At 35.7% G+C, this 19,325-nt stretch overlaps 1 long non-coding RNA gene across 4 annotated transcripts in view; it reads right to left on the reverse strand.

The window, feature by feature from the left end:
- The window catches only part of LOC105237430, a 193,542-nt gene that overhangs the window by 156,118 nt on the left and 18,099 nt on the right, over positions 1–19,325 (reverse strand). For 3 of the 4 annotated variants that reach the window (XR_004624166.1, XR_004624167.1, XR_004624165.1), the window contains 2 exons: positions 4,811–4,979; positions 870–1,136 (listed from right to left, as the gene is read on the reverse strand). The exons of the other annotated variant lie outside the window; for it this stretch is intronic. This is a non-coding gene — a long non-coding RNA (uncharacterized LOC105237430). Of the gene's footprint in view, positions 1–869; positions 1,137–4,810; positions 4,980–19,325 lie in introns of those variants that run through there. 4 annotated transcript variants of the gene reach the window in all.

Here is a 19,325-nt window from a genome sequence, read left to right on the forward strand (position 1 = left end):
TGTGTGTGTGTGTTTATATATATATGTATAAAAGAAAAAAGGAAAGTGTCCCTGACTTACTTAATGATGTTTATGTTGCAAATGCAATCAGCATCTTTTTCCTAATCAATTTATTTTTTGTAAAATAAGAAAAAAGTGTAACACAAACTTACAAGTTAAAAAATAAGAGGATAGACATATAAAAGGGAATGTATTAATCTCTCCCCAACTAATTAGTTAATTTTAATACTTTGATGTAGATTCTTCCACACATTTCTTTATACTCACGTAATTAAGGTTGCAGCACATGAAATTGCTGATAATTTACTGTTTTTTACTTACAACAGTATCAAATGACTGAACTTAATGCACATGTACATGTATAGAGATTTTTACTATGTTTTTAAAAGGATTTTGAGCAATGTTCAAATAATATTTTAAAAATATGAATGGTGGGGCGCCTAGGTGGCTCAATCGGTTAAGCAACTGCCTTGGGCTCAGGTCATGAGTCCTGGGATGGGTTCTGTGTCTGGCTCCCGGCTCTGCAGGGAGTCTGCTTCTCCCTCTGCCCCTCCTCACATTCCTTCTTTCAATCTCTCTCTCTCTCTCTCTCTCTCAAATAAATAAATAAAATCTTTAACAAAATATGAATGGTTATATGAATGGATAATATCTGCATTCACCTTTGTTGGGGAAATATAAAAACAAAATCTTCTGCCAACCCAGAAAAATGTTTCCACAAAGGTAGCAGAGAAAATACTTATTGAATAAGCATTAAACCAGACCATGATGAGAATAGTCAGTCTACTTTAAGAGATTGCAAAGGCCAAAGGAAATCTCACTCTTCCACAAAACCAAACAGATAAGATGCATTTTCTTTGTGTTGTCAAGGTAAACAGTAACTATTGTTTCAAGTAAGAGGACTTGACAGCACCATTTGTCACACATAGTTTATTCTAAATTCACCTGATAATTGAGATGACTCATTGTATTAGTTAACTGAATTTACCCAAAGGCAAATTAAATTCTTACCTTCATGACCAGAGGTAGTTTTGCAAGTCCACCGAGGTTGGGCTCCTCCTACCTGCCCACAGAAACTGGGATATAGGAGTGCTATCTTCTCTAATGATTACATTTCAAAGAGATGATTCCAAGGTCTGAAAAAAGGAAGGTAGCATATCTCTTCTCTTATTTTTCACAGGGAGGATTAAGTCTCCTAAATTTGTATTTACCCTTACATTTTACATATTAAGAATCAAAACATTTACATAAAATTAACTACCTTTATTTTTATCACAAAATACTATCTCCCAATATTTGAATAATTGGGGTCTCTATGGTAGTAACTGTATAGAAGGCATAAAACAGACTCTGGAGGCATAAATGAAATAAATCACACAGTTATGTAGACAAGGAAATAACACATATTTATCTCATGCTTTCTTATCTGAATAACTACACAATATGTTTCATTTTGCATGTAGCCTATCATGTGTACATATACAATTAGTATGTTTATTGTACTAAACTATATTTAATTTTGTATTCCTGATGCTTGCACATCTCCTGGCACAATGATGACACCCAGTAACTGTTTATTAGATTAAATTTTAAAATGACATTATTTTAAACCTAATAACTACTAATTGAGTTAAATTTTAGGATGACTTTAGTTTAAAATTAAGCATTAACCTCTCAGTTGATTTTAGGATTACTTTTTTGCCCCAAAAAACCCTAGATAATTGAAAATTCTGTCCACAAGAGAGCTAGTATTTGCAGAGTACCACACGCAAGCATTTTAAATGCACTATATCTTTTGACCCTCATAAAAATACTAAAATGTAGGTATTTATATTTGTTAAGATAAAGGGTAGGCTACTGTGTTATAACAGAGATCCAAATATTCACTGACTTAAAAAAATGCAGGTTTATTTCTTCCTCAAGGAATAGTTAGTAGATAGGGTCATCTAGAGTGGATTATCCCAAGAGGGCGCTGCCAGACTCCAGGTAGAGCTTCCATCTCTGAATCCAAGATGGGGCCATTTCCCATGTCCAGCTATTGCCATTTCCCAGTCAGTGGAAAAAGGGAAAAAGAAAATGGAAGCCAAGCAAGATTTTTAAAGGATATTACCAGAAAGTTGCATATTTGTGTTCTCCTTTTGGCTAGAACAAGGTCAGATGGACAAAGTTAACAAGGTAGGCTAAGAAATGTAGTCTCTAGCTGGGAGAGTGGGAGCCCTATTAAAATACATGTGTGTGTAATGGAGTAGGTTGAGGTAGACTTACTGGGAATCACTGTGACATTAATGTGGTATAACCTTTAGAGTCCCTCATCACACAGCCTCCTTCCAAGGTCCTGGAGAAGGGGGAGCTAGCAAATTATTCATTTATTTATTTCATATCATTATTTTCTTAACACTTCCAAAAGATAAATCTGTCCCTGACAGGTAGGGCTCATCTATAAAAGACACACAGAACAAACTCTGGAGGAAAATTCACTGTTTCTGCCCCAAAATAATTTCCTCTTTTTTTACCATTGAGTTCCAGAGAGGTTAAGTGTCTTGTAAAAAGTCACAGAGCTGGAGCTAAAATTAGAACCTGCGGTCTCCATGACTCAAAGACTTTTGACTATTACATTTCTAACGCATCAACTGCTCATATCTTTTAGAATTTTATTTCCTCCTGGAAATCGAATAGTGCCTTCTGGCACTATCTCAGAGAAAAGCTGGACCATCTAGAAATTACAAGGTAATTGGCTACATTGCTTTGTCCCTATCTGTTCAGATGATCTTGAGAGACAAAGTGAAAGTGAAAGAGAAAATGCAAAGCCCGGCTGTCAAGCTGACATGACAGCCAGTTAGTTGGGGCGATGCCACTCTCAGATCAACCCAAAGGTTAATAACACAGATGCAGTCAAAGATCTGATGGATAGAGGCTGTGAACTCTGTATCAGCAACTTACAGCAAATGCCTGGAGGTGGCAGATGAAGAGACCTGTCATCAATTAAGCATGGCAGCCCATTTTTATAAAATTGTCAGAAGGGATTATTAAATTTCACATCTTAGTTTGCTTGGGGAAAAAATCAAATCACACTAAAGGTTGCATTTTAAAAACAATGTTTAGTGTAAACTCTTGCTTCTGGCCTCGTGTCAAGCCATCAAACAGGTGCTGTACAATTTGATCCATGCTTTTCATTTTCCATTTCTGAGCCAAGGTTTTTCTTCATAATTATCACTGAGACACAATGTTTTTAAAAATCTGATTATTAATTTTTAGTTCAAGAATTTCATAACTTGGGGGAATATTTAATTAAGTAAAATTTCATAAATAGACCATTGGGTGCAAGCTTTGCTTTTTCTAAATTTCTTTATTTACAGTAAATTCAGAAAAACATGCTGCATTAAGTCATAGTGGACTTAAACTGGTCTCTCTCTAGATGTGCTTTTTTTTTTAAATTTCAATATAACACTTTTTAAAAGGCAATTATAGTGATAACACAATCACTACTAAGGTATAACAAATTTCCAGAGTATTTAGAAAACCATTCAGCTATTTTACCACGCACATTTTCTCACTTAAATTTGTGATGTAGTTTCAGTCCCTGTTTACTAACTCAGTATGACTGGCTGAATACCTTCTTAAGGAAATTATTTTTCTCTAGCACTGGAATTAAAATTATCCCATGCTTCTTACTTTTTATTGGCAACAGGTATCCTCAATTCTATACCATGACCCACTCAAATTAATGATGTATTTGATGGATATCACTAAAATAGTTTGCAAATTTGTAACAAAATGAAATGTCACACAATCATCAGCTTGAGGTGGTACACTGAAAAGAGCTCAGAGTACCAGAAAGCTGTAGAAATTGTTGAAAATAACTATTCTATATATTGATATGAAGAAAAAGATCATAGAATTCTAGAATCATAAAGCATAGGTGTTATTTAAGCCAACACCCTAATAGCTATGGACCAAAAACTAGCTTTGATAAAATTCTTAAAATGACTTGGCACCTCAGTCAAGTTTTAGACCTAGTGTTGTGTACATCATAGCCTACTGCCTTGCCAAAGATCATACAGTCCCCAAAACGGCATGGATACAATGATAAGAGCAGCATTTGAATGTACTTACCTGAACTGAACAAATTATGGATCAGCATTTTATCCCATTAAAAGTTCTCACCTATTTAGTGATTCTTTGAGCCCTCCTAGCCCTCCATATATCTTTCTAGATGGAGAATAAAATCATGTGGTTGTGATGCTGAGAAAGTATGCACTCTCTTTTATGTTCCAAAATGTTCAATCTAGTAACAAGTAAGTGTAAATTAATTGCTTGACTGACTCAGTGCCTGATTGGTTGATTTATAGAATAACTGGCTGACTGATTGTCTTGACAGACTAGGGCTTTCCAGGGAGGGTCAAGTTTATAATTCTCTACAGGCTCTAGTAAACTTCCAATGTCAAACATTATTGACAAACCTGATACCTGGAGTACCAAGTTATTCAATAGCTTTTAGTGAGACAAATTTCTAAAAAGTTATAACAGAAATCTCTAAATCTTTCTTAATCTAACCACCATTTTTTTTGCCATTTTACACAAACATACTAATTTTTAAAAAGTTAAAGGATGTTCAATGTCTGAGGATGAAATTACATAGAGAGCAATTCAACAACACCTGATATTATGTGAAAGACATAATATGTGATATTATGATATAATATAGCATATGTATTTCATGATTTGGACATAAATGTGATGTTTTTCAAAAGGCAAATTTTTGATACAAGCTTTAAAATTAATATTATCAACTGTTGTATCTAAAACTTACTGTAGCAATTTGATGCACTTTGTTCTTGCATTTGTGTTTGGGAAACATCTTTGCAAACTTTATGGAAAAATATTTGGACAAATTAAAAATCATTGCAACAATACACATAGATTTCTCTTATTTTCTTCTTTTTTGATTTCTCCATCTTTCATTTTATGAGAAGACATCACTAGGGGAAAAAAATAAATAAATTACAACAAAAGACAACATTGTTTGGTTCTTAGGGAGAAATCATAGAATCATTTCTTTTATGTGACTAAAGAATCTCTTTTTAAATGTTCTTATTAATGTAAATGGAACCTAAAAATGTGAACATGCACAAATATAGATTGCTTGATTCCAGTTCACCTGCATTAGGTAAACTGTGTCTCATAAATTCTTTAAGGATTAATTTTTGTATGCTCATGTCTTTTCTTCCATTTCTCACCAAACGTCCAATTATTTTAGAGTAAACACTACAATAAGACTAATTATATAAATGTGATAATTTTATTTTATTTTAAAAGATGTATCTACTTATTTGAGAGCAAGAGAGAGAGCACACAGTAGTGGGGGGGCAGAGGGAGAGAATCTCAAGCAGACTCCCTCCCGCCCCCACCCCCCGCCCCTGAGCACAGAGCCTGATGCAAGGCTTCATCCCACAACCCATGAGATCATGACCTGAGCAAAACCAAGTCAGATCTTCAACTGACTGAGCCACCCAGGTGCCCTGTGATAATTTTAAAGTACTATAATGAAGCATTGTGTAAATATGAGAATTTTAAGAAATATCATAATTTTAAAATGTATATAGTGCTTGGTCCTTCATATTATCTTTAGAATTTCAATATTTATACACAAACATAAATGCTAAGACTGAAATGCCTAGGCTTTGCTCTGTTGTTATATGAAAGAGTACTTATAATACCAGAATTTAACTTAACCAAAACCAAACTAAAATGAAAAACACCATTGTAATGAACCATATGGCTGCTTCATTCTAAACTGGTTATTTTTAAAGAGCCAGCCTCCAATATTCCTCCTTAGAGAAAGCAGAAAAATAGCATTAGAACTGTGCACATCAAAGCTATACTATTTATCCAGTCATTGTGTGAGCTGGCACTAAATTCTTGAATAGCATAGTACTACAACACAGGTCATCTGGATGACTGCGAAGGACAGTCTTCATGTGATCAGGGATTAATCTTGTAGACATGGCCTTTGTGGAGATTGCTACAAAACACAACATTAAGTCTGAAGAAGCAGGGATGGAAAGAGTCATCTTTTTCATGTGAACAATGGATCTCCTTTGAATGCTACCACTGCTACACAAAGATTATAAAACTAAAAGAAAGATTCCATTTCACTGTACAGTTATACCTTATTTTATTGTACTCTTCATAGATACTGAATTTTTTACAAATTGAAGATTCAAGAATGTCAGTGGAGAAAGTAACTACAGATGTGATGGAAAAAGCAAGAGAACTACAATTACAAATGGAGCCTGAAAATGTGACTGAATTGCTTCAACCTCATGATTAAAATTCTAAGAGATGAGGATTTGCTCCTATATAGTGATTTCTTCTACTCCTGGTGAAGATGCTGTGAAGATTGTTGAAATGACAACAAAGGGTTCAGAATATTACATAAAGTTACTTGATAAAACAGCAGCAGAGTTTAAGAGGATTGATTCCAATTTTGAAAGAAGTTCTACTGTGGGTAAAATGCCATCATACAGCATCATATGTTACAGAGAAATTGTTCATGAAAGGAAGAGTTAACTGATGTGACAAACTTCACTACTGTCTTATTTTAAGAAATTGCCAAGCCACTCAACATTCACAACCACCACCCTGATCAGTCAGCAGCCATCAGCATCAAGGCAAGACCCTCTATCAGCAAAAAGATTACAAATCCCTGAAAGCAAGCATGCACACAGGGGAATGGGCAGAGGGAGAGGGAGGGAAAGAATCTCAAGCAGGCTCCACGCACAGCGCAGAGCCCAATGTGGGGCTCAATCTAGGGACCCTGAGATCATAACCTGACCCGAAATCAAGAGTTGGACACTTGACTGAGCTACCAAGGTGCCCTAAGCCACCCAGGGCCCTGGCAAAAGTATTTTTAAATAAAGGTATGTACACTGTTTTTTAAAGACATAATACAGTTGCAGACTTAATAGACTATAGTATAGTAAACATAACTTTTATTTTTTTATTATTATTTTTTAAAGATTTTATTTGTTTGAGAGAGAACAGGAGCAGAGGGGAGGAGCAGACGGAAATGGAGAAGCAGACTCCCCACTGAGCAGGAAGCTTATCGTGGGGCTGGATCCCAGGACCCCAAGATTACGACCTGAGCTGAAGGTACATACTTAACCAACTGAGCCACCCAGGCACCCCAACATAACTTTTATATACACTGGGAAACCAAAACATTCATTTAACTCACTTTGTTGCGATATTCGCTTTATTGTACTCTGGAACCCAACCCACAATATTTCTGGGTATGTCTGTATTGAAAATCATCCTCTTGGAAAATCACTTTTAGTCTAAAAGTACCCTCAAAAAGGATTCTGCTTCTTGAAGATAACTGTGGTTCAATTTCAGATGATGTTTGGTAGCCTTTTTCAAATCTTTTGGAAATTTTTAAATTTTCTGTGGAGAGCTGAGGGGTGTGTAGATGGGAGAGGGGGAATGGAAAGGTGGGAGTAAGCTGATAATATGCTATGATTGAAGAATGTTATGCTAACCGTGAACTTTAGATTTTTATTCAGTTCTATGGTAAATGACAGCAGCTTCTCCGCAGGTTATGTACATCACAGATCTGGTAGCCGTAAAACACAGATGTGGGTCTCCATTTGGCTTCATGGGTTGCTGTTTGTCTTCATAGGTTCCAATTTTTCTCTTTTCTCCCCTGTTACACATCCAGCTTTCCTTCTAGACTGATGGCCTAGCTGATCTTTTGAGACTTGAGACCTAGCATAAGATGCAAAGGCAGCAGCCTTGCATAGATTTCTACACCAGCTCCCACAACTGTATGAGGTAAAAGTCTCTACGATAAATCTCTACTCTACATCGCTCAGAGTGATTCTCTTTCTCAGGCCAAATCCTGACAGATAAAGCAGTAATACAGTGACATGAAGAAAATAATCAAAGGGATTAATGTCCAAACACTCTCAAAGGCAGTTAGCAGAAGAACCTAGAAGCCTTTATCTTCTTTGAGTTGATTTCACCGCCCTGAATTCATACCTCTATAGTCCTTATTTTATTTTAGAGACTACTTTATACAATAGTACTGAGCTTCTCCAAAAGTAGAAAGAATATAGCTTCACATAGCTACTCCTTCAGATACGTACTGTCAAGCCCACTAGAGTCTTCAGTCTGAAGTGCCTTGGTTTTCCTTTTCTCTGCCTACTTGCAACTACTTGGAGAGATTGTCCCTCAGGCTATTTTAGCAGCCCTTAAAGAAAAAAAAAACTATCATAGGCTTTCTCTTTCTGTATTAAGAGTGAAGTCTTTACAGTTTAGCAATTCACTGCAAACTTGTGAATGAAGAGATGCTCACATTTTCTTTTCCTTCTTTAAGGGTCAGCCTAGCAGTGATATTTCCAGCAGAAGCACAGTAGAACAGCGACCGCATCTTCTAGTAGAGCACTAAATCACCCATAATGTGGAAGGGAGCAGTGGATATTAGCCCTCTGCCCAGGAGCTACCAGACAGCCATTTCCTTTTATTTCAGCAAACCTAGTTTTTGGTAACCTGGGCACTTCATTTTTCTTTCCTGACAGCTATATCTGAGTCACAGGTCCATTATACAGGGCCCTTCTTTTTCCTTACCATGTTATCAATTACCCTGTAAGTATTAACTGAACACTTATTATGCACCATGCATAGAACGAAGCCTAGGCATTGCCCGGAATGAGATATGTGAGGAGGGAAGACTTCTTAGTTTGTCTGAAGACACAGCATATTCTTGGGGATGCAGGCTATCCAAAGTATATATAATTTTTAAATTTTACCTAACCTGTCACTGCTAGAGTTCTGTGTAATGTGAAAAGGATTCTCATTCTTTTCTCTAGGTTAACCCTTAATGCTTCCATTACAGCACAATATGTAGCTGGGAAGAAGTGGTTTATAGTTGACCTCTACAATAGGCTCATTAGATTAGCTGTGCCCAAGGCTTGGGCTTCAACTTACCACTAAACATAGATTCAAATGACTATTCTATACACTGCAATGCAGACTGGAGAACCCTACTTAGGACATAACAAGAAAAATCAATTCCTTTTTGTACTCTTCCCATTCATCAGTACATCCTACCACAACAAAGTAAGACGGTCAGCAACCCATTCATACTGAATAGCAACAAAGGAGCAATATCTATTGTTAGCTAACTACAAATACAAGTTTAAAACTAAAAGAAATCAAAATAGGGATTATATAAATGACTGCAATTTTACTAAAAGACAAAGCTTAGTTGTACACACACACAGGCAAAATATACTGGTGGTCACTAAAATACTTCCCAAGGCAGAACCTCATAATTATATTTATAAGTAGAAGACATAGTAGACAATTTCTAAGTAGTACATTCAATTTTGTTAGAGTACCTGAATAAGCAACTGCAAAATAGTGCATTTACCAAAAGCAGTGATACCTGAAATATGTTTTTAAACCTAATAGGGAAAAAAAGAGCTTCCCCACTTTACCATTCAAATTAAAATAGTTTGGATTCATTTTCCAATGTTGGCCACTTTTTTCTTACTACTATATTAAGGATACATCAGTACCTCTTAAACCTAAATAATAAATATTTACAATAAAAAACTACAAAAGTATGTTGTTAAATAAACCATTTCTGAAAGGATTTTAAAACTATGGACCATGTGAAAAAACATATAAAACAAAGTGATTTATATGTTGTCTCAGTCACTATTGTTATTTATTTATTCATTTATATTTGTACTCCCGGTGCTTTTGAAATGATTTAGGGCAATTTATTAAAAACAACAACAACAACAAAAAACAAAAACAGTACAACAAAATACATGAGAAAAAGAAGTGAAGAATTTGTGGCAAAGGTAAATAAAGGTAGAAACAAAAGAATAAATTCACAAAAGTTACACAAAATGCATGCCCTGGAGAACAAAACACCAAGCCTCTAATTTGGCAATTCACTATCTGTAACACTAAAACCAGACAAAACACAATGAAGATCAGCCACTTTCTCAAAAAAGCACATTTATGGAGACCAAAGGTAAATATCTTCACTAGGCAAAGTGATACGTTTTGTTTCTGCTATTGTTTTTATTTTCTTTTTTTAAATGTGTGTGTGTGTGTGTGTGTGTGTGTGTGCGCGTGTGCGTGTGCATGTGTAATTTTAACGTATTCAACTCAGGCACAATCAAATACTCATGCATTTCTGGAGTACCGAAGTCCAGATACACAGCACACAGTGTTCTGGTCTTCTGCTTAATCCAATTACAGATTTAAAAATATCAGGTGAGGTGATTCTTAACCATTTCTTAATTACAGACCAATCTGAATACCTAGTGAAAATAATAGACTATCCATTAAACTTCATATGCATAAAATTTATATATAATTTTAAGAAGCTCTTAAATACTCATTTACTGAAGGTTAAGAATCTGAGCAAGAAAAATGGATGGATTACTTAATTTTCAGGAAATCCTTTGTATTTATTTCCACAGACTTTCAGACATTGAGCAGTAGTGAGTTTGGGGTTATTCTCCCTGATAAACTCTAGTGCATGGATTCTGTGCTATCTCTTAAACCAAAGCCAGACAGGAGTTAATAGTTAAAGCAAGGAGGAGAAATAACAGACTTTATGAGAGACAGAGAGAGAGAGAAAGAGAGAGAGAGATAAAGACAGAGAGAGACAGAGAATAAAAATGATACATGCACACACACACAAAATGCCTAATTTAATAGAAGATCTTTCTTTTTTTTTTTATAAGGTTTTATTTATTTATTTGACAGAGATGGAGACAGCCAGCGAGAGAGGGAACACAAGCAGGGGGAGTGGGAGAGGAAGAAGCAGGCTCATAGCAGAGGAGCCTGATGCAGGGCTCAATCCCATAACACCAGAATCACGCCCTGAGCCGAAGGCAGATGCTTAACCACTGTGCCACCCAGGCACCCCAATAGAAGGTCTTTCTATTTAAAGAATTTAAAGAAGGTCTTTCTTTCTCTAAACTGCGGTAGGACATACAACAGTTCCTGGGTCTCCAAGGGCTATTAGGAAATCACACTATTGAATGTAAGCACAAATAATGAAAGCTTTAAGATCTGTAGCAATAAATTATTCTAGAAAAGATGTACAGCTCATTTTAGTCATACTTCCTGATTTTTTTTAAAAAAGNAATCACGCCCTGAGCCGAAGGCAGATGCTTAACCACTGTGCCACCCAGGCACCCCAATAGAAGGTCTTTCTATTTAAAGAATTTAAAGAAGGTCTTTCTTTCTCTAAACTGCGGTAGGACATACAACAGTTCCTGGGTCTCCAAGGGCTATTAGGAAATCACACTATTGAATGTAAGCACAAATAATGAAAGCTTTAAGATCTGTAGCAATAAATTATTCTAGAAAAGATGTACAGCTCATTTTAGTCATACTTCCTGATTTTTTTTAAAAAAGTGTGCATCTGTATGTGTATTCTTCAGCAAAGCACCCACAGATATTTAATAATAAAAGACCATAGTACATATTCCAAAATACACCTCATTGCTGGATACAAAGCAGTAAATTGTTGGAAGACATGCACCAAAAGGCAATATATGCCTTTGGTTTTAGAAGAGCCGATGTGAATTTATTCTTTCTGACATTAATTATCTAATCAATTCAGTTGGCTCCAAATCTAAGAAAATGGATTCTTGTCATTTGCACAGAACAGAATGTGTTCTACTCTATCTGTAAAGGACATACTCAAAAAAGTGGCAAAAGTGGCAGCAAATCAAGATTTTTCCTACCAAACTTATTTTTTTAAAGTATTAAAATATGAGTTCTGTATAAAAATTAGTAATGAGGTATCTATATCAATCCCAAATAGCTCTCATCTTAGGTATATATATATATATATAATAAATTTAGAGATTCTGATAAAAACAGACTTGTGATTTACATGGACCAATGAATTCCTTTTTTAAATTTTTAAAAAGATTTTATTTATTTGTCAGAGAGAGAGAGAGAGAGGGAGAGAAAATGTACAAGCAGGGAGAGCTGCAGGCAGGGGAAGAAGCAGGCTCCCCACTGAGCAAGGAGCCCAGTGTGGGACTTGATCCCAGGACCCTGGGATCATGACCTGAGACAAAGACAGATGCTTAACCAACTGAGCTACTCAACCATCCCTGAAATCCTTTTTCTTTCTTTCTTTCTTTCTTTTTTTTTTTTAAATTAAACTACTTTGAGTTTTGGTCTCTTTTAACCAAATAGTATGGATATATGTAGCCATAATTGACTCTAAGTCACTGAGATGAAGGGCAAAGTAAGGTCGACGAAAGTTCCACATTATTTATATTCTTGTCCACAGAAATTTTCACAGTGAGGAATAATACAGAGTTCAGTAATGAAATCATTATACTTTAAGCTACCTGCTCTTAAAATAAAGAAGTTGACATAAAAAGCCCAGACTACAAATTGTCAAGAACAGAGTTTACTAAACATTTTATATGGAATATCTATGAATAAGGCCATAATATACTGAAAGTAGAAGCTTGCATTAAAAAATGGATAAATTTGCTAATTCTTTCAACCAAACTTTTTCCACTTTCCCTTGTTATTACTACTTAGCTTAAATGTCTTAAATGTCTCTTTTACAGAAAACCTTCCTTCAACTGACAAACTAAATTAGGGTGCTGTTATGATTTCTAGTTTTAATTTTTACTTTTGTATAGCTTTTTATTATGAATTAAATTTCTGTACCTTTGTAGAATCATTAACAGCAGTACTCCTCACCCTTAGAAACTGTGAATCTTGTGAGTGTTGCTTTCTTCTTTCTTCTTCTTTGCTAGCTCACCCTTGTGCTTGCTCACACTCTCACTCCCTCTCTTGCTCTCATTCACTCATGTTAGCTTGTGTTTGCTCCCTCCCTCTCTCTCTCACTCTCTCTCATTTGGTTTGGTTTTGGTTTTGGTTTCCATCATATCCTTAGCACCCAATAGAGTATCTGAAACTTGAAAGCAGTAAACCAATATTTGTTAAAAGGATGAATGAATGGAAGAAGAACTGGATGGAAGACTGGGTAGCTGGATTAACATCCAGGCACTACCTTCTCCTACTCTGTTGGCTGTCTTTTAGTTTTGCTGATTTTTTCCTTCACTGTGGAGAAGATTTTATCTTGATGAAGTCCCAATAGTTCATTTTTGCTTTTGTTTCCCTCACCTCAGAAGATGTGTCTAGTAAGAAGTTGCTACAGCTCATGTCAAAGAGGTTGCTGCCTGTGTTCTCCTCTAGGATTTTGATGGTTTCCTGTATCACATTTAGGTCTTTCATCCATTTTGAATTTATTTTTGTATACAGTGTAAGAAGGTGGTCCAGTTTCATTCTTCTGCACATGGCTGTCCAATTTTCCCCACACCATTTGTTGAAGAGAGTGTCTTTTTTTCCATTGGATATTCTTTCCTAATTTGTTAAAGATTAGTTGACCATAGAGTTGAGGGTCCATTTCTGGGTTCTTAACTCTGTTTCACTGATCTCTGTGTCTTTTTTTGTGCCAGTACCATACCATCTTGATGACTACATTTTTGTAATAACTTGAAATCTGGAATTGTGATGCCTCCAGCTTTGCTTTTCTTTCTCGGGGTTGCTTTGACTAATCAGGGTCTTTCATGGTTCCATACAAATTTTAGGATAGTTTGTTCTAGCTCTGTGAAAAATGCTGGTGATATTTTGATAGGGATTGCATTAAATGTGTAGATTACTTTGAGTAATATAGACGTTTTAACATTTGTTCTTCCAATCTGTGAGCATGGGATGTTTTTCCATTTCTTTGCATCCTCTTCAATTTCTTTCATAAGTGTTCTATAGTTTTCAGAGTACAGATCTTTTACCTCTTTAGTTAGATTTACCATAGGCATCTTATTTTTAGTGCAATTGCAAATGGGATCAATTCCTCAATTTTTTGTTCTGCTGCTTCATTATTGGTGTGTAGAAAAATGCAACAGATTTCTTCACAATGATTTTATATACTGTGACTTTGCTGAATTCATATATGAGTTATAGCAAATTTGGGGTGGAGTCTTTCCAGTTTTCTACATAGAGTATCATGTCATGTGCAAATAATGAAAGTCCGACTTCTTCCTTGCCAATTTAGGTGCCTTTTATTTCTTTTTATTGTCTGATTGTTGAGGCTAAGCTTTCCAGTACTATGTTAAATAGTAATGGTGAGAGTGGACATCCTTGTCTTCTTTGATAAAGGTTAGTATCCAAAATCTACAAAGAACTTATCAAACTCAAAAACCAAAAGCAAATAACCCAGTTAAGAAATGGGCAGAAGACACGAATACACACTTTTCCAAGAAAGACATCCAGATGGCTAACGAACACATAAAAAGATGTTCAACATCACTTATCATCAGGGAAATACAAATCAAAACCATGATGAGATACCATCTCACACCTGTCAGGATGGCTAAAATTAACCACACAAGAAACAACAGGTGTTGGTAAGGATGCAGGAAAAGGGGAACCCTCTTGCATTGTTGATGGGAATGCATACTGGTGCAGCCATTCCGAGAAGAGTATGGAGGTTCCTCAAAATATTAAAAATAGAACTACTCTATGATCTAGCAATTTCTCTAATAGGAATTTACCCAAAGGATAGTGTAAATAGGCTATGTACCCAAATAAATAGGATAGGGTATGTACCCAAAGGATACAAAAATATAGATTCGAAGGAATACATGCACCCCGATGTTTATAGCAGCATTGTCAATAATAGTCAACCTATGGAGAGAGACCAAATGTCCATTGATTGATGAATGGATAAAGAAGAGTGATATATATATATATATATATATATATATATATATAATAATGGAATATATATATAGAATATATATATGGAATAATATAATGGAATTTTATATATACATATATAATGTAATATTACTCAGCCATCAAAAACAACGAAATCTCATATGATCTCACTCATATATGGAATTTAAGAAAACAGATGAACATATGGGACAGGGGAAAAGAAAAAAAGGAGAGAGGGAAACAAGCCGTAAGAGACTCTTAACAATAGAGAATGGAGGATTGATGGAGAGAGGTGGGTAGGGGGTGGGCTAGATGGGTGATGGGTACTAAGGAGGGCACTTGCTAGGATAAGCACTGGATGCAGTATATAAGTGATCAATCAGTGAATTCTACTCCAGAAATCAATATTGCACTTTGTTAACTACCTAAAATTTAAATTAAAATAATAACATCCATGCACTAAAAAAAAAAAAAAAAACCTATTNAAAAAAAAAAAAAAATACCTATTAATAACCACTTCTCAGCCACAGTTTCAGAGCCCCGCATAATCAAAATCAAAATAAAGCACCGATTTGACTGAATCATAGTTGCCAGTCTTATCATTTGTTGAATAAAAACAGAAAGGGAAAATTGCATGGAATTGTAAGATTGAGGCTGGAGGGATGGGAATAACATTGAGTGTATGGTGTGTGCCAGGCATATGTTATATAGTTTCACAATAAATTAAGAGGTGGGAATTATTATCCCCATTTGGTAGAAGAAACCTAATTTAAAGTTTAAATAACTCACCCAAATAACTAATGATTAGTTAGCATGTGTAACTATAGAATGGTGTGCAACATTCATTTGACTCTAAAATGCAAACATGAACTTTGTTATAACAGCCTCCTTAGAAAAGTTATAATTTGGATGTCTATTTTATTATTCCAACCAGTCTAGTTTAATAAATACATATGTGTGCTAATGTTTGATGGATAGCAAAATTTAAAAATGATTTAAAGTTACCTTTATTAGAAATATGCAAGAAATATAAAAGCATAGAAGGGGTTTTCACTTTCAAGGGGAGGGCACCAAAAATGTGTATTATGCAAAAAATATGTAAAAATGAGTGAAAAGTTTATAGAGCTACAGAGAAAGACAAACTCTTTTATGAATTTCTTTAATAAATGTATCCAAGTAATGCAGTACCCAACACAACCAAAAAAAGAAAAATAGAATTTCAATAGATAGACACATATAAGATACTGTGAATATAAAAAGGTGGATTATAAAAAAGCATGCATTATATGGTCACATTCATTATACAGATAAGGATACTGATAGAGAAATACCACATTTAATCAATTCTAAAATGCTTATTTTGTTGGTGTTTCCATGTTTGCTCTCAGAGCCATTTCTCAGCCATCTCTTGCTCTGCTGGCCCTGCAAACTCTATTCCCTAGGCTTCTTGCCAGATGACTTCCTTAGTTTCAACTAATGGAAGGTACCTGTGAGCAACTAGAGGAGGCAAAGGGAAGAGGCAATGTGTCTCTCTCCGCTCCCTGCTATATAGAAGACATCCTCAGCCAGACATTGCCTCTATGGCTCTAGCTCCAACCAGTTTCTCTTCCATGATTCCAGTTTTTTTCCAGGCAAACTGGCTAAAGTGCTCAAATAACAACACCTCATCCCTTTATGTGTCCACCTTAAAAGTGAGAGCAGCTTCCTTCAGTGGCAAATCTCTGGTTGTCTGACCTACATTTGTTTGCCTTTTTAGCTCTCTAAAAATTCTCTAAGTAGTTCTGTATTAAATTCTTTCTACTGAATTTCTTGACATTACTTCTATTTTCTGACTAGATGCTAACTGATGCTCACACTGGTTTGTTATCCTAACATCTCTGAAATTGGAGTGGATCTTATCATTTTTGTTGATAAGATAGCAGAACTGACTTATCTGCAATTGCCTGTATGTGCACCAAAACTTACAGAATGAGTGTCAGTAGCTTAAAAGAAGAGTTCGAAGAAGACAATAGAACACTCTTTAAAATTTTTTTTCTTTAAAGATTTCATTTAGAGAGAGTATGTGAGTGGAGGAAAGGGCAGAAGAAGAGGGAGAGAAAATCTCAAGCAGACTCCCTGCTGAGCATGGAGCCCAACACGGGGCTCAATCCCACTACCTTGAAATCATGACCTGAGCCAAAAGCAAGAGTCAGAAGCTTAACTGACTGAGCCACTCAGGTGCCCCAGAACACTCTTTTAAGAAACACTGCATCATCTATGCCCTTATAGTCCAGCAGATATTATGGGTAAAAGCATGTACATGGACCACTCTGAGACAATGATTCAACAGAATTTGTATTTCATGTAAAGACAATTTAGGAATATCTTAACCAATTTGTTTTGCTCATATTTTCTTCCTTCTGTATGTACAACTGTGATTTGTGACTAGAGTTATCTGCTAAATTGCCAAAAAAGACCTTTTACAAATAAAGGTAATAATGTCATAGACAAGCATTTTATCATAGTTTTATTTTTTTAAAAGATTTTATTTATTTGAGAGAGAGCACAATCAGGGTGAAGGGCAGTGGGAGAAGCAGACTCCTCACTGAGCAGGGAGCCTGACATGGGACCAGATCCCTGGACTCCGGGATCATGACCTGAGCCAAAGGCAGACGCTTAACTGACTGAGCCACCCAGGTGCCCCATTTTATCATAGTTTTAACTGGCAACATATTTATTTTCTTTCATAGTGGTTCATAACATAATGGAGCATCTTATAATTGATGGTGTCTTACCTTGGATGAAATATGTACAGGCCAAGCACTAGAGGGATAATTTACAAGTTCAGCATAGGGATTTATATGACTTTTTAGTTCTCTTATAACTTTACTTCCTTAATACTTTCTAAGCTATTATGTTAAAGTATGGTAAAATTATTCTTTTTACAGTAAGAAAAATCTATTTTTTACAGTAAGGACATATGTCAAAATCTGTATTAAAGCTGTATTCTGGACTCCTTGCTTATGTGGCAGAGTCTGCATTCAAACCTAGTTTCCTATTATTTCTCTGTTACTCTCTTGGGGTACTGACACTATAGGCCTTAAATCAACTGGTGATTCCTTTTCTCATTAAAGGACCAATGATTATTGACATTTCCTTTTTATGTTAAGATGTTTGGGATGATCTCTTATTTAAAAAGTAGGCTATATTTAAATTTGAATATTATCCAATAAATTTTCCTGGCAAAGGGATGGACCCAAAATCTGGAGCGTTAAGGTATTATCTCAAGAAACAAGAAGATCTTCATAATGCAGAAGAATATATTCTAGGACAATAAACTCTGGATGAGAAGGGAGGATCACAGGTTGAGATTTTCCTAATAATATCTCTGTCAGGATGATGAGATGGAAATAATACAGGAATGTGCATGTATAGAGTAATTACAAAATTCCAGACACTGTTAAGTACTTTACATATATTTACTCATTTTATCTAACAACCCAGTATTATTATTATCCTTATACATGTAGACCAGTACAAGAAGCTAGAATTACTTGGAGAAAGGGCAATAAAAATACTTAATAGCAGAATGTAAACCTTCACAGTTTTTGTAGAGATTGCCCCTAATCTTAGTGCCTGCCATGTGTCCTGGACACCATGAACTAAGTAAGATCACTAAAATTATGAAAAACAGAACATAACTTTTTTTCTTTTAAATTTCCTGGATCACAGTTACTGAAAGGGTACAGTCCCACTCTATGAGTGACAATCATAAAACGAAAGAATCTTTGTCATCATTTATCTTAAAAAATCATTTCATAAAAGAAAAGCTTTGTTCCAGTGTAGATGAAAATAGCCATGGTACCTCAATACTGCTGCATAATAAATTACTGCCAAATTTAGTGGCTTAAGACAAGAAACTTCATAATGTCAGTTTCTGAGGGTCAGAAATCCAGAAGTAGCTTAGCCATGTGCCTCTGGCTCAGGGTATCTCATGATGTTGCAGTCAAGGTGCTGCCTGGTCTGCATCTCTGAACTGCACAGGAAAATCAGTCTCCAAGCCCACTCACATGGCTATTAGTAAGAGGTTTCGGTTTCAGTTCCTCACCATGTGGGCCTCTACAGGGCTTCCCCCAGATGGAATGATCTCAGAGAGAGAAAGAGAGTGAGAGACCGAGAAAGCTGGAAGCTGTAATCTCTTATAACTCAAACTCGGAAGTGACATACCATCCCTTCTGCAAAATCTGATCCACCAAACAGACCGACACTAGTATAATTCACAAAGTTGTGAATACCAGGAGGCATTAGGGGCCATCTTTAAGGCTGGCTACAAAAAGCCCTTGACTTGGAATCCAAAGATTTGGGTTAATAAAATAATTTGTGCACTAGGGGAAGATGAAACCTCTTCCCTTAACCTTCCCCCAAATTTCTATAATTAGAAAAGATGACCCTTGCCCCTCCCCCTTAGAGGTACTGGATATACTCCTGATTTTGTCTAATCCTTGGGAGACATGGTGTATGAGAAATGATACACTGAATGATCCCCTAAAATCCTGAATTCC

The sequence above is a fragment of the Ailuropoda melanoleuca genome, chromosome 3 (assembly GCF_002007445.2).
Source record: "Ailuropoda melanoleuca isolate Jingjing chromosome 3, ASM200744v2, whole genome shotgun sequence".
In the NCBI taxonomy this organism is placed as follows: Eukaryota; Metazoa; Chordata; class Mammalia; order Carnivora; family Ursidae; genus Ailuropoda; species Ailuropoda melanoleuca.